The following is a 16,860-nucleotide window of genomic DNA, read 5'->3' on the forward strand; positions in this document are numbered from 1 at the left end:
AAACCATCGTACACCTCATCCTTCGTGTCCTGACGGGTTGAGAGGTTCTTGACACATGGGGGTCAAACTCATTTGAATGCGTGCGTGGCCGGAGAAGAAAACCTCATCCAGCAGATGTGAGCCGCTGTAATAAACGAGCTGTGTCTGGCTGTATCGAGTAAATGGCCACGTCAAAGCAGAATGGCCCACTTCCTGTGTCTTTTTAGGCATGGGTTCTTGAGACTACACGCCTACGCCTACCGAAGTGAAAACCGGCTTCAGTTTTCTTTGCAGTACCACGAGAAATATCTTGAATGACTCTCAAATGGCTGCTGTGAGTCAAAATGGTAGCCTTTCTGTGCGTTTTCAGGGCAAGGGTTCTAGGGACTTTTTTTTGCAGGTCTACTCATGACAGACATGCCTACCAAATTCCACGTTGCATCAGTAAAACTGGCTTCGCAGGCGGAATTTTCTTCGGACCCCTGGAGACGGCTTGAATGATTCTAAAATGTTAGATGGATATATACTGTAGAGCCTCATTAAGCCAAACTTGCAGCCTTTCTGTGCCTTTTCGGGCATAGGGGTTCTTTAGACGTTTTCGTGGGTCTACTAACAATAGACACACCTACCAAATTTCATGTTGCGAAGTGAAATTTTCTTTGGGGCCTGAATTCTTCTTTCAAGGACCCCTGGAATTACCCTCATGCCAGTGTTTTTGCCTCATGCTTGCTCTAATTAGAACAGCTTGGCACACAGCTGATCTATGTTTAAATTGCACTTAACATATGAAGCCTTGGAGTTTTTTCCCAGTCTTGACCACCATTCCCACCCAATCCACTCCGCCAACCAACCCCCCAACCCCCTTCATGTCACCCCTCGCTCAGCAGTCCTAAGGGCACGCGCCGTGGACCTCTACCCACATGGGACCTGTTGGTCCTCCTGACACCTGTCTGCCTCAGGTTGACCCCGGTCACGCTAGGAACCACACTACAATGCCTCCCAGTCGTAATCTGCCAGCATGGACGCAGTTTGACGGCCAGACACGGGCGGACGTCAAGATGGGGAATTTTGAGCACAAAACATGCTTCTGCTGAGCACAAGAAAGGGGGGAAAAAACAGTTCATGTTTTCTGGTCACTTTTACCATGTGACAGTCCATTTTCTGTCAGGAGATACACTTCATGGCTTCAAAAAAGTTTTATAAAAATAAAGAACCCATTTATTCCGAAAGGAATGGTGCCAACTAGACAAGCGATGGGCAAAGTGTGACCCAGGGGCCACATGTTATGTTCATAAATATGAATCATAAATACATAAACATGAGAATTAGGATTGTATTATTAAAATGAACGATTATAGATTTTTGCATATAAATTCCAACATATCTACATTCATATTTACATGTATATCACATTGGGAAACACAGTGTTCAGGAGCTTGTGTTAAATCGCTAAATTGGATTCTGTGGCAAAATGATCCAGAGGCAGATGTTGGGATTACAGTTTGTCTTTTCATTTGTTCAAAGGGATCATCTTCATCCCCTCGTAGCAATGCCTCCATGGATGCATTCTGGAAAACAGAAAAACATATGCTAAGATTGTAATACATTTTATGAAGTAATTTGTTGTTTGCTGCAAACAAAGAAAGAGTACCTTAAGGGTACCTCCAGCAACCAGTCCCAATCTTTAATAATAATAATGTAAATAACTTGGATTTAATCGGCAGCTTTCAAAGGATACGTTTTATATGTTGTCATTGCTTTTAATTAATTCCGACTATTCCAACAAGGTCTTGTGCACTGGTTTCCTAGCAAAACAAACGGTTCAGCAGCAGCACATGGTAATTCTCCTTTTAGGGGTATAGGCCGTTAACAAGGGTCTTGCACTTATCCTGGTCGTCTCCAACTGACCCTGGGTTATTCCCCATTCTTGCCATATATATTCTAAAGTCTCGGCACCAGCAGTTTTTTTTTTTTTTCCTTTTAGAAAGCCTCTTTTTTTTCTTTTCCCCTCCCAGTTCAAGTTTAGTGCTTGTCAAGTCAGTTTTAATTATAAACAGCCAATTCACAACAGAACTTATCTCATGGGACTTTATATATTTTGCAGTTATGCAACCACTAGAAATCCTCATGAACAAACACAAGAAAACACGAAGGCATTGGAAACTAACGAAGAAACCACAAACCTCATTGTGTTGTCGACTGATTTCCTCAAAGGGGGATCTGCATCACCTTTCTGAGGGTTCAAGATTGCGCATCAGTTATGATTCCCAGGTACAACAAGCAAACGGTTAATTTTTAAAATAAATAAATAAAATAAATAAAATAGAATCAGTCCGACTATATGTTTGGCGTGGGCCTCCAACTAAAGTGCGTGGTTGCTTCAGTTGCCACATTCTCCTCGCCATCCGTTGCTGTCCCCCTTGCTGTGTTCAGACTGTCACGTGGCCCAGGCGTACAGACGGAGCCTTGAGGCCAAACACAGGCGACGTTCAGTTTGTTTGTCATCTTGATACCTGCCCAGTCGCATGCGATCTCGGCAGCCCTGCCAAGTGACCCGTGACATGGTTTTGCTTTCGTTAAATGCGCTCCGATCAGGCGGTCGCGGACACCGAGGAGATGGCAAACAGGAATTTTTAACCATATTTCTGCAAGTGTCCATCTGAAGGAATCTGCCGCTGGAAGGAATTTTAAAAGGCAAAACCGTTGGCAAGGTACACAAGTGTTCAGATTTTGCTAATTAGCCTGCAGGAGCGAACCTTTCTGCCTCGCTTAGCTTTTCCAGTGCACTGATGGGCCTTCAATCATTCAAAAAGGTAGTAAAGTAGTTCGCTATCCTACGTACTACCTATCTAACCTGAACCTACCAACTCGAACCACACAGCAACCTACTGACCTACCCACCCAATCTACTCATCTACTTACCAACTTTATCCACCTAACAACCTACTGACCTACTCTATCCAGTTACCTATACCTACTACCTATTTGAGCTAAAATCACCCTTCTCTGTAGACATTTTTGAAAAGCCATAAGAAACGTCAAGTAGCCATTCCAGTAAGACATTTTATGTATATACAGTACATATATATAAAGATATATGTGCCCATTGACCAATCCTATTCACCTTCACACCTACACAAACGGAACCTCTCTGCCTCGTTTAGCTTTTCCAGTGCACTGGTGCTCCTTCAGACATCCCAACGACGTCGCTCAATTATTCAGCCGCTTGCCACGGGGTCATCTTTACAACAACCCGAGTGGACGATAAGGACATAAAGACGTCATAAAACGGGTAGATGTTCAGCAGCTGCATGCACGCATCCTGAAGTGATTGTGCCTTGGATTGATAAACAAACGTCATGTTAAAGGGAGGCGGCCAGGAGCGACAAGCAGACCAAGTGAGTTTGAGCCGGGGCTCCCGCAGATGTGTGAAATGTCTTCTTGTCGGCCTTCGGGGAGGGAAGCTGTAAGACTAGACGACAGTTTGAGGAGGCACACGGGGGGGAAGAAAAGATCTGTCCTCCGTAGAGACCTTGTCTGCGAAAAGCAGATATGGCGCCAGCAAAGATCCGTGGACAAAAACTTCCCAAAACACAGCTCCCCGACTCAAAATAGTGCCGAGTGTTGAAAGGAGGCAGAAATGTCTTGACGGAAGGAACAGCGTGGAGCTGCCTGGGGACATGAAAAAATAGCCATCTGTGTCGCATGCTAAAGCCAACATCCGCTTTTATTTGGGAAGCGCTGTCAAAAGACTTATTTTTGAAATCACTTTGAAACTTGCTCACATTTGATGTCTCCTTTTTTGCTGGTTTGTTCAGCTAGTCAAAATGCTTCAAAGATGGGACTGCATGAGGGCACAAGACAAGAAATAATGAAACGTAGATATAGACGACATTCCCAGCAAGCAAAACAATTAAACTACAGATGACGTTAACAACATGTTGGTCAGTACTCGCTACAGACCACATTAGCTGCTTGCCAAAGGGGATGGTTGCTTTGAAGCTCACTTTATTTTTTGCGAACTTCAGAACAGAATTACCTAAGGTCCGGTAAACAGAATTTTGCTCCTGATTCCCCAATTCTTTTCAAAGTCCACAAAGGCATAATTATTGGATGTCTCTAAAACATTATCCTGTGGTGTGCGGGGTGCGTTAAGTCATTTTTCCTCCTCAAATGGGCAAATAGCTACAGGACATTTGAAGCTTCAAAGCAAAAGGAGGTGCATGCTAACAATTCCTTCTACTTGCAGGGACTCCACAAAAGTATTTTATGTGCATTTCCGCTTGGAAGTTAAGTCTGAGATGAAGAGACAACAATGTGGACGACATTCAAAGCTGGGCACACACACACTGATAATCTGGTCAAATGTGAGCATTTTCCCTCCCTTGCAATCAAAGTTGGCAAAGGCCCGATTAACGAATGTGTAATGTGTGGTTCACAAACACTGGAATTTGAGTACCCCCCCAACCCCCTTCTGATTGAAGTCCACAAAGGCCTGTTTATTGGATGTCTCTAAAAGATTATCCTGCATTGGTGGTGTGGCAAGAGCCATTTTTCCATTGTTAAAATTGTTCAATATGTAGGCTACTGTACGCTTGCAAAACCTTGTGTGTGGTCAACATAAAGTTCAACAGATCTGCATACGCTATCATTGTGTCATGAAATGGAACTATGGCCAATAAAGTGGGTTACGCACACACACACCTGAAACATAAACATAAACTACTCGGTGAAGAAAAGTTAGCATAGCAGCAGCAGCAGGTTGATTGGTCTTTGATTTGATCCACAGAAGAAGATTAGAAAGAGGAATAAACAGGTAGTGGAGGCAAAGCGCAATCTCTGAACTCGGCACGGCGTCTCCTTGATGTGCAACGGGAACACATGCGGGCGTGGGACACCAGAGAATGCACAGGAGCTAATTTAAATGGAGCTTTACTTTAGCGGCAAAAGAGATGGGCCACAGAGGAATCACTCATCAAACAAAGCTGGAAGCGCCTCGGTGGGATGGGAAGAAAGGAATAATAATGGTGTATACTCCGAAGGTCTCAGATTTGTCATTAGAGACGGGGAGAACAGAGGGTGAAATAATAGGCCGGGGACTTGTAGCGTTATTTAAAGACATTCTAATCATTAGTCCGCTGTGCAGGGCGGCCGCAACCTCCTCCCGCGAAGCCGACGTCATCAAAGAGGATTAAGGTTAACTAAGTTTACAGGGTAGGTCGACGAGGGAGCCGGCGGGCTAATCGCTCGCCCGATGAAGAAATACCATGAACAAAAATATGTCTGGCCGCTTTATCCCAAGAAACAAGCAAACGACCGACTGCGACCAGGCCGAGGAGATCAGTGGCTTTTCCACAAAGGCCAGCAAATGCTTCCAAAAAAATGGGAGATCATGTTTTGAATGTGATCCTAAATCAGCTCCAGAGATGTGAGTCCACAGCTAGATCTTTTAAAAAGTTGTGTGATAAAAGATGGCATCATTGGTTGTTTGGTAATGTGGTGTTGACCACTGTTTTCATTTGACACCATACATCCGTCCGTCCAATATCCATACGGCTTTTTCCTCATTAGGGTCATGGATAAGCTGGAGCCTATCCCAGGTAGCTTTGGGCAAGAGGCTGGGTATACTGTGGACTGGTTGCCAGCAATGACAGGGCACATAGACAAACAAGCATTCACACTCATTCACACCAGTTCAATCAATTTGGAGTCTTCAATGAAACTAACGTGCGTGTTTTTTGGGATGCAGAAGAATACCTGGAGAAAACCGAGAGAATATGCAAACTCCACATAAGAAGGTTTAAACCGAGATTGGAACCCAGGAGGTGTATTAACCACTCTTCCAGCGTGCTGCCTGATACTGTACAACTCCATGGAATTGAATTAAAATGAGAAAGCAGCTGAAGACGCTGAATGGATATGAAAGACCATTTAGGATGTTTCAAGGCTCCAGGGTTGAAATGTAATAAAATTCCTCTTTTTCAGCACCTTAACAACTTTGTCTGCGGCAAAAAAAAGAGTTCATGTTTCAACACTGCACATTTTTTTGGCAGAGGCCGCGTCGTCAAGGCATGTCGCATTCTTGACCCGCCGGCAAAGGCGTCATAATTGACCGTTTTTTGGAGGCAGCTGCATTCCTCTCTCCGGGCGTTGTGGCATTGAAGTACGACAATGGCGGAGGCTATTGAGAGTTCCGAGATGACAGGGCAACGGTAAGCAGCTGCGGCAAATTTACGCGGCTCCACCGAAAACCAACTTCAATGGCACCAAGAGCAAATATTATACTTAGAGATGCTGTTGATCGGCTTATTTTGACTTTGATTCAATGCTTACACCCACTCCAATTCATTGTCTCCATTAGGTGCGCTCCAGTTTTGGACTATTTGGACGGCAAGGATAAATCTCATCATTTTCATCTGATGTCTCTTAATGTAAAACAATAGGCAACACAAGCACTTTACACATGGCTTCGATTCCGCAATAAAGCCCGGCGCTCTTTTAAAAACGCCTCTGTATAGCACAAATGACAATGAATAGCTGTTAATATGAACGCCAGTGATAGGTTTTTGTCGAGTCAGCTGCCTGGAAAGATGAATCACCATTATCAAGACAATTTGATGATTGGTTGGAGAACAACAAAATGAGAGCTTCATTAGCTCTGTTTCTCTTTTGCTGTAAATGAGCATGTCACACTTCCCTCCCTGCCATTAGTGAAATAGGCCTATTTATTTAACCTATTGGATTTTTGTTGATGAAGTACCCACAGAGGCTGATGGAGGGAGAATACAAATATGAGCTGACGGTGAGAATATTACATATCATGCAGGAGCCGTATATCTCCGCGTAAGTCACTCTTTCTTTATTTTACTGTTTGTCCTGGGAATGAAGCGACGCTCAACACCTGTCAGTTTGCTTCTGGAGTCTGTCAAAGATCAGACGACGTCACACGAGCAGGATGAACGCTGACGTCGTCACTTTGACCGCAACGGCTTGACGTCTCGTTAGAAAATTGCGCAAATGTCTTCTTGTCGTCAATAAGCAAACATAAATGTACACTCGTGTGTGGTTGTTTCAATGTCTTCGCCTCACCAGTTACCTCATCTTTAATGTTTGTTATAGTCCGTTTTTATTCTTTTTCATGTACTGTGATTCAGCCCAAATTGTTTTCGCACACCACCAGCATTACTGTGTTCAACTCTTTAATTGGAGGGAGGTTTTTTTGTTTAATGTACAGTAATTGCCTCTTTGATTTTGATCGTCTGATCCTTCTTCCGTGTTGTCTATGAAATGTAATACATAAAATTCTAATGTTTCCTGAAGCGTGATTTCCAACATGAAAAACATCAGCGTTTTGATCATTTGGAGTCAAACGAAGCTCTGGATGGGAATTGTAGAGCGAATTGTTTTATTTCACACAGCACTGACAAACGTTTGGAAGACCATTGTGCCAAACAAAGTTAACAATTGATAACTGTTTGGACTGAGAAAAACTGTAACTATTCTCTCCAAAAATGCTCACTTTTCATGATTGACTGTGGGAACTATTGCCTAAATGAAGTTCTGGGGTAATCCTTTGCAGCCAAAAGAGCACCCTGCTCTGGAGGTCCAGGAACCTTCGGGGTCAGCTCTGAACAGATCTGTTTGGAAGCCTTTTAGCCCAGGCGGTACATGTACAAATAATAATCTTGGAATTTCAGGTGGAAATTGGCATGGCTTTAGTGTTGTGTTCTTCTTGGCCATGCCATGACATCATTGCTTTTTGTCCACAAACTTGCAGCGGATCTACCTGTAGAAAATCCCACTTGATAACTGTTTGAGTTGAATAGTACCTCTTTTGTCTAGAAATGGCCCCTTTTCTCACACCAGAATGATGTAAACAATAATGCTTTTCGTTTCATTTATCTTTAACATTTGTTACAGTCGGTCAGACTTTTTCTCGGATTGAGTTTTTGCTCCTTTTAATGTAATCCAACTCAAATTGTTTTCTGCACACCGCCGGCATTACTGTGTTGTGTTGAACTCTTTGAGTCTCATAAATTGTTTTCTACCGCCGGCGAAAGGGAAGCACTTTTAGGCCCATCTCATCTCGCCCAGTTTAATCTCTTTGACGGCCAAGGCGGGCGAGCACGCCGAGTCGAGGTCGGCCGCTACACTGAGCTAAATTAACTCCGGGGAGTTTGGGCAAACAAACAATATTTCTGTCCTGATCTCCCGTGGCTCCCCTGAAAGGAGAAATCTCACGCAAAGACTGCGTGGTGGTGATGTTGGTGGTGTGTTTATGATGATATTGTTTCCAGGCAGCCCAGCTCAGCAGTCGTATAAATAATGAAGCAAAGCCCAATAGCTCACAGAGAACAGGCAGATAGATATTAACTGCCCGCAGATATCCAGGTATTTTCGGAATGGGATGCGTGTTGCCTTTTCATTATTGTCAAAGCCAAATTCTCTTTTTGTGCGGATGTGCTGGCGTGCTTTCAATTGCCGAATGAGCGCGTGTCACAACAGCTGCTGAGCGCCATCATCAAACTGTCATGTTGCCCGAGAAAACACAGTGTAACTAACGGGGAATGAAAGAAATTGGCAGCGAGCGGCGGAAGCGACAAGAGTTTGGAAAGCCGCCGCAAAGTAGTTTACGCGTCGCCGCTGATGAAGAGCTCGTTAATTGGAGGGAGCATTTCGTAAATGTAATTGCCTCTTTGATTGTGCTCATTGGATCATTCATCCACATTTTCTGCGTCATGTAAAATGTTTGAAAATGTTGCCTCAAGCTTCATTTACAAGTCGGAAGTTTGATTTGTTTGTAGTTGAACGTATTCCAGACACATTTGATTGAGTATGCCTCAAAATTGATGTGTGAATACTGATAGACAAGGTTGCTGAACTGTAAGAGCCACAAATTATTAACCAATCAAGTTAATGCACCACAGCAAGGCTGGACAATGGCCTTGAAATAAAAACACAAGATTTATTCACAAAAATCCAATTTCTGATTATTCCTCCCAGCATTAGCTTGCGTCAACTCCCACAGAAATATATCTTTTATCTTATCTTTTCTTTACAGATCATGTGAAAAATCCTACAAACTGCATGCCTGGTCTGGTCGGTATGTCTGTTGTTTTATACAAGCCCCATAGTGGCCGTGGAAAGCATAGGGATGACGTTGTGGCTGGATTAGAATCTTGAGGCCACCGCACACGAAGTGCTGCCGCCGAATGCGACTGCATTGTCGAACATCGGGAGGGGTTCTGCGACTAGTTTTCGTCAACAGCCGACTGTCAGCCACTAGTTTTCCATTTCATTTTCATTGTGGTGAAAATAAAATGATATATGTGATGTCTCAAAACAGTGTCTCCGGATAAGTACACCCTGCAGTTTTTCCGTTACAGCGAGCAGGTAGGCGTGCAATGGTAAGTCGCTGAATTCATTTGCTTTATTTGTACTTCTTTTTAGTTCAGCCACATTACTCGATGTGTGGCTGAACTTTTCGCTGTAGCCTGTAGAGATGAAACAGTATGAAAATAATCTGTTCATCCTTATTATAGTGAGCAAAATGCTAACTCAGCGAGCTAGTCAGTTGGGTCGTAGATCGAGGATGTCGTAAACCCAAGATTGTATTTCTCTTGAACTTCGCCTCATTGAAGGCTGAGAAGAAATAAATAAAAAGATTGACAGAAACGTGATCAGTACAGTTCTGCTTTTAATTGAGAAAAGATCCAATCAAAGGTGGGATTGAAGTGGCTCGGGGTCAAAATCTGCATCCGAGGTCTGCGGGTGACAGAGAGTTGGTTTGTCAATAAAAGATGGCTGCTGACAGCTCACCAGAGATGTTTGATGAACACCAGCCCTCGGGCGCTTCTTTTATTAACAGGTGGGTTCAGCGTACCTGCGTGGCGGCCATATTTAACGTGTCAATTATTCAAGACGCTTTGACATATCAAATGCTCTGGCGACATTTTGGATGTGAAGCCCGAGGTGCGGCGCTTCACTGAAGAGAATAAGAGGGCTAATTACCAATCGCAGGCGGTATGATTCTTTGTGTACCCTAATCTTAATGACTTGTGCAAATAAAATAAAGTCAGAATTAATTTTAATGAGTGCATAACAAAAAAGGCCGGCGCTAATTAGCTAAATTTCCTCTCTTTTGAAAAAAAAAAAAAAAAAACGGCGAGCACTGACCCCCCGTTGGATCTAAAACAAAGGCATAGTGGCATTGAAAAATTAATTATAAAACATTTATGTAACTGTACGAGTTTTCTGTGCGACCATGCGTCCCACGGGAAGAGGAAGAGGAGGAGGCAGATTGGAACGTGCAAATATCTACAGTACATTTGATGCTTCAAAGCCAAAGGAGGTGCTTGCTATTAATTCATTCTGCCTGCAGGGACTCCACAAAAGCATTTTATGTGCATATGCGTTTGGAAGCTGAAGCTGTGATAAAGATGGAAAAATGCAGATGGTGTTCAAAGCCGGTTACACACACAGACACACACACAGATAATCTGGCTGAATTTGAGTATTTTCCCCACCCTTTCCATCAAAGTCAGCAAAGGCCTGATTATCTGATGTCTGTAATGCGTGGTACACACATACCAATCAATTAGCAAATGTCCCCGGCGCGGGGTACAAGCATACCTATAATCGGGCGGAATTTTTCAGAAAAGGCCCCATTTCTGGATGTCTCTAAAGCAACGTACATGCAAACTGATAATTGCACTGATTTTGGGCCCGATTCACCTGTTCTGGTCAAAGTGAGCACTTTAATGAGGACAAGTGGTACGGAAAATGAAAAGATGAATGTTACAAGTCGATGTGTGTGTACCCCGCCCGCTTTCATGATTCCAAACACTTTTTAAATGTTTTTTTATTCCCTTTCTCCTTAATGGAAATACCGACGCAGCTACTCGCCATCAGGTGGACTCATTAAGTGCGATACATAATAACTGCTGCAAGGACACGGACGAGAGGAAGCCATTAAGAGCGCCATAAGAGTGTGATAGCAAAGGTCAGCCCGGTGTCATGTTGTTAATAGCCACAATTATCCATCATGGAGCAAATGAGCCATCATCATTTACCATGCGCTCTCGATCACACAAATCACGGCTGATTGCCGTCAACCACCGCGAGACCTTTACGTCCGACGGCCCGCCCCTGCCTTACGCGCAGTTAAGCCCGCTCGACTTGTATCTGAACGTAATGTTGTCTAAAAATGTCTTGTTTTTCACCTCTAGCCATCCATCAACTCTCATTTAAAGGGTAGTGATACAGCTCTTAATGTTAGCCACGTGTAACTTGTTTTAGTGAACAGGCTAACACTGCTACTGTACAATACGCTTTGCGGTAGATTAGGAGAAGAGCTAGCAAAATGACTACTGTAGTGTGACTACCTGATATAGCGAACTAATGTTAACCACACTGCCCGTGTAACTGTAGGATTTTTCTAAATTAGCAAGCGAATGTCAGCTGCATGCCTAGGGCACTGGTTAGCCAGCTCAGCTTTGGTTAGCAATGTAGCTTCGTGGGTGGGTATGGTTATTGTGATCTGATTCTAAGTGATGACATACAAGGTTACTTTTTAGCTTTATTGCTAGTAGGGCTCATTTGAGTGAGCCAGCTAACAGTGCAGGTTGCTGTGTATTAGCTGAGTAGCTTTGTTAGCATGGCGATATTAGCCATCTCAGTCACATGGCGAGCTAAAATTTGAAACCCAGGAAACAAAACCACATTTTCTTACTTTTCCTTGGTAGGCTATGTCCCAATACTTGTGTCCATGCCTCAAGTTGGCCGTTTTTTTTGTTTTGTTTTTTTGCTTTTTTTTTTCTCCTTCCTGTTCAATGCTGCTTTCACGTCCCGGCTCCACATGCACTCATTTATTCAGCGCCGAACACATCTCCTGCAGCCTGAATCATTTGGAGCAATCTGCTGTGTGGTGGCCAGCTGGGACGTCATTTCCTCCTCATTACTCGCCGCAAGCATCTATTAAAAAAGCTCATCGACATTCGCCGCGCCCCACGAGCGCCATGTCAGGCTTTTTTGTCTCCCTCTCCACACAAAATCAACACGAAGAACATGCCGCCGCATGTCTCCTCTCTGCACTGATTCGAAGAGATGGTCTCACTCGCTGCTTCCATCCGTCCTCGGCCGCCACGGGCTATATTGGTTTTGGAATATTTCAGCGGGAGGAATTGACATGTGATTGAGTTGTTTCCTTGTCTTTTCAATCTTCTTTGCAGCAGGACTCGTCGAGAGGCGCTTGTTGCCGAGGGATGAAGTGGTGTGAATGTTGGATGCACGTTTGAAAAGCGCCGAAGCGCTGCAGCAGTGCAATTCAAATAAACCAAAGGGCAAAACTAAATGGTACCGAAACAACACCTCTCGTCTCGAAATGAATAAGACTGCAAGAAAATACAAAAAGCCTTTCTTGGATTGCTCCTTCTTAACTCTGCCAAGCTCAAACCACACAAGATCCAAAATGCATGTATGAATGTTTAGAAACACCTTCACAATCAATAGCCTGTTTTAAGTTTTTCTACACTTTTGATTGGTAATACTCTGGATGTATGATGATATTGGTGTTGACAAAACAATCACTCTCAAAGCAACAATCTTTCTCAAAGCTACATGTTGCATAACACTCGAGATTGTGTCATCAAAACGATCAATCACTCTCAAAGCTACGTGTTGCACAACAATCATTCTCAAAACTCTGTGTGGCATACCAAAAAAAACTTCCCAAATCTACGTATGGCATAATACACATCAAATGCTTCTGTTGCCAAAACAATCACACCCAAGGTTACATGTGGCATAACAATCACAGGCTTTTGTTGTCACAAACGCACACTGATCTTGTCAAAATAATCACTCTCAAAGCTACTTTTGACGTAACGATCACATGCCTATGTTATAAGAAATACATTTGACAATCTGTCTCAAAGCTATTTGTGCCATAACAAACATAGGCTTGTGTTGTTGAATCAATCATGTTGTCAAAACAATCACTGTCAAAGCTAGGTGTGCCAAATAATCACTCGCTACTGTCATCAATACAATCAATCTGAAAGCTGCATGTGGCATTAACAAGTGCACACTGGTTCAATCCAAACAGTCACTCTTAAATCAATGTGTGTCATAATAATCACAATCTCATGTCATCAAAACAATCACTCTAAAAGTTGCAATATTACTTTCAGAACAACTATTTCCAAATCACACGCTCATGTCATCATATCATGCAAAGATACATGTGCCATAACAATCACGTGCTTGAGGCTAGAGAAACGGCTTGAAATCCCAACTGCCTCCGAGACAGTTGCCCTTTTCCCAGTGGTGTTGTTTCAGAAACATTTTTAAGTCTGTAACCATGGCGGACCAGACCGAGGAAGACACCACTCCTCAATTAGGAACTGGTCCTGCTTTTTGTCCTCACTCTGTCACGGCTGATGTAAAGTTCTGGCCCAATTGTGGAGCCTGGCGGGTCTGGGGGGTGAGGAGGAAAGTGCGGCCTCAGGCAGAAGCAGCTGTGCGTTGGGCTGTTCAGGGAATATGTCCCCCTCCCTCCGGGACACCCACAGCTCCCTGGTCAGTTTCACTGTCTGACCCACATGGACAGCAGAAATCTGCTGCACACTATTTAGAGATTTATAGTCACCAAAACCCAGCCAACACAATGCACACTTCATTTTTGTGTGAAATGTCTGCCTGTACTTGAGGATTGATGATCTAGTGCAGTGTTTCCTAACCTTTGAGTTAAGGCTCATGTTTTACATTAGAAAAATCTCACGGTACACCGCGACGCAAAAATGGCACAAAAAGTATAATGCCGTATCAGTTCACTTACAAGTTTACCTTCTAAGTGCGATTGAAATCTTTCTGTTGTATGCATGGCAACAGGTGGCAACCCTGACTCTTTCTGCCTTCTAGTGGAAGCACATTTAACTCATTGACTGCCAGCCGTTCTCAAAGCAGTTCTCCATTTTGCCAGCCATTTTTCAGCATTTTGACTGATCTTTCAAGACCCACAGATTATTGTCACAATATAAGCACCATAACGACCAAAAGAAAGCGCAGACTCTCTTCTTTCACCAGAAAAAAAAATAGAATCCAGAACTATAGTTTTATGTTCAACAAAACAGGCCCAGGCGCCACACTGAGTCATTAGATGTGTGGGTAAGTTGAGACAAAATTATCGTTTCAAAATATATATACTTTTTGTTTGGAAGCGTGCACTGAGATTTTTCTGATGTCAAATATGTGCCCTGGCTCAATAAAGGTTGGGAAACACTGGGCTGGTGCTTTATGTGCAGCAGACTGACAATTAATATTTGTTGCTCTCCAGCATGACTGGGGGATGATATGTATTGGAGGATCGATGCTTGTTTACCGCAGTATTGTTCCAATTTCCTTCAGAGTCACGGAGGCACTCAGCCGGACGCAGACGTGCATTCTGCGTGTCGTGTTGTCCTCGCTTGGTTTTTTTTTGTTGTTGTTTTGTTTTGGGGTTTTTTTTTACAGAAAAACATCTTGGTGCCAGCACACAGTGGCGCTCGTAATGTTGCCACTCCGATGTATGGCACGTTCAATCGATTCCTGCTAATTGTTGTCGTCGTCGTCGCAAAGTTTGGATCTTTGGCTGCGAGTGGAGGCTAACATCTTAGGAGGAGTAAAAGGGGGCCACTATGGGTGGGCTTGTTTTTTTTGGGCTTGGTCCATCCGTCTCGCTGTCCCACGCTGGTAAACACGATACCAGGCATACTTAGTGGTCGTCACAATTTAATTAAATTGAATCTGGAATGGCGGCACGGTGGACGACTGATTAGAGCGTCAGCCTCACAGTTCTGAGGACCCGGGTTCAATCCCTGGCCCCGCCTGTGTGGAGTTTGCATGTTCTCCCCGTGCCTGCGTGGGTTTTCTCCGGGCACTCCGGTTTCCTCCCACATCCCAAAAACATGCATTAATTGGAGACTCTAAATTGCCCGTAGGTGTGAATGTGAGTGCGAATGGTTGTTTGTTTGTATGTGCCCTGCGATTGGCTGGCAACCAGTTCAGGGTGTACCCTGCCTCCTGCCCGATGACAGCTGGGATAGGCTCCAGCACGCCCGCGACCCTAGTGAGGAGAAGCGGCTCAGAAAATGGATGGATGGATGGATGAATCTGGAATTTGTATTAGTAAATCTGGCATGTATTTGAGTGCAGGATATTGGAGTAGTGGTGATTATCTCTGACTGCCAGTTTTGAGGTTCTGGGTTTGAATCTCTGCTCTGGCCCTCCTGTGTTACGTATGGCATAGCAATCACACACTTGTGTCGTCAAAACAATCTCTAAAAGCTACATGTGGCATAACAATCACACACTCGTTTTGTACCAAAACAGTCACTCTCCATTTTGGTAGTCAAAGTTCAAGGACGGCACTTGTTGAGTACATAACCTAAAATTACTGACACTTGTCGTCAAAACAATCAATCCCTAACCTACCTGCAATGAGGATTTTGAGCTTTACTGCTTTTTTAAGCGCATTGCTATAACTCTGAATTCAATTGTTGTATATCCCGGACGTGGTGACAAAACATGGGCCGATGAAGACAGCGATTCCAGTGCTTTAATAACGTTTCTGCTGATTTTCCACCATGGAAGCAATTAAAGGTCAGGCGTCACGCTCCCCGTGATGCCGCGCGCTTGAAAAGGGCAAACGTTAACCAGTGCACCATGGCGTGATGGCGCCTCTCGACACAACACCGTCCATTATTTGAACGCTCCCACGTTGACAATTTATGACCAACAACCCTGCTGTACTAATAATACGCAAAAGGCTGAGCTGGGCGGCGACAACATTTAGGTCCTGGCTCAACTTTGTTTACGCAGTCAACACTTGTAATTCACAAGTTTTAAGGGATCACGACCTGCCGCGAGTTGCAAAAATTTCTGAATTGTAGTGATATTTTTGAGAATTGCCTGTACTGTGGTACATTGACTTCCAGTATGAGTGCTCTTCAGACATGGCGGCACCAAACGCCACAACGTCCACCCAGGTTATCCGGAGATCAAGTCAAGATCGGGTAAAATGTGTTTGTAAAATAAATCAAATATATTTATGTTCACGATCAAATAATAAGTCATTCTCATTGTTTACTGTTACTATTTGTGTTCAATGTAATTATAATTGCTCCATTACTCCATTTTTTATAAAATAATAAATAAATTGTTTATTATAAAAATAAAGTAATACTTCAATTCTGCTTATTATTTATGATTAATTTAATTATAATTAATCAACCAATTACTTAATAAAATAGATGTAATAAATAGTAAGAAATTTCTAATTGTGTACATTTTAAAATAAATTCTCATTTTTAATTTTATGATTTCTAATTAATTTAATATAATGAATTAATCAATGATTTATATCAACACGGTTTTAGAAACGTGTACGTGTTTTGCTTTCCGAGTTGTGTCTTGGTCCTTAAACCCCACGAATGGGGAGGGTTGACTCTATACACAAAGCGTTTATGGAGCTGCGTGACAACATTTAGGACCTGTCTAATACTTTGTTCATATTTAAAACATGACGCTACACAAAACCGTACACGGAGTGTTTACCCCTCTAATATTTCTTTTCAGCATCATGATTTTTGCAATGGAAAAGCACAAGGGAGGCAACTTTCCTAGGGAGCCATCAATAATGCATCATCCTTCTGTAAAGCTGTGAGGAAATTCAGTGTACCTAGACCACTTTTGTTTTTTGACTGTTAAATATTTCAAATGCATAAGCTGGCATTGAGCGACGTATGATTGCTTTGAAGCACGTCACTGCCACAGTCTCACCTCGTCTGCTGCGGTAGCTGCCGACCCTGACGTCAATCTTGCTGCCAATCTTTATTTTTTATT

At 43.2% G+C, this 16,860-nt stretch overlaps 1 long non-coding RNA gene across 1 annotated transcript in view; it reads left to right on the top strand.

Moving 5' to 3' along the window:
* The window catches only part of LOC133470247 (uncharacterized), a 64,892-nt gene extending 57,710 nt beyond the window's left edge, over positions 1-7,182 (top strand). Inside the window, exons 3-5 of the long non-coding RNA XR_009785927.1 lie at positions 5,729-5,941; positions 6,033-6,191; positions 6,341-7,182. This is a non-coding gene — a long non-coding RNA (uncharacterized LOC133470247). The remainder of the gene's footprint in view (positions 1-5,728; positions 5,942-6,032; positions 6,192-6,340) is intronic.
* The last annotated feature ends 9,678 nt before the right edge of the window (positions 7,183-16,860 follow it).

The sequence above is a fragment of the Phyllopteryx taeniolatus genome, chromosome 20 (genome assembly GCF_024500385.1).
Source record: "Phyllopteryx taeniolatus isolate TA_2022b chromosome 20, UOR_Ptae_1.2, whole genome shotgun sequence".
Taxonomy (NCBI): Eukaryota; Metazoa; Chordata; class Actinopteri; order Syngnathiformes; family Syngnathidae; genus Phyllopteryx; species Phyllopteryx taeniolatus.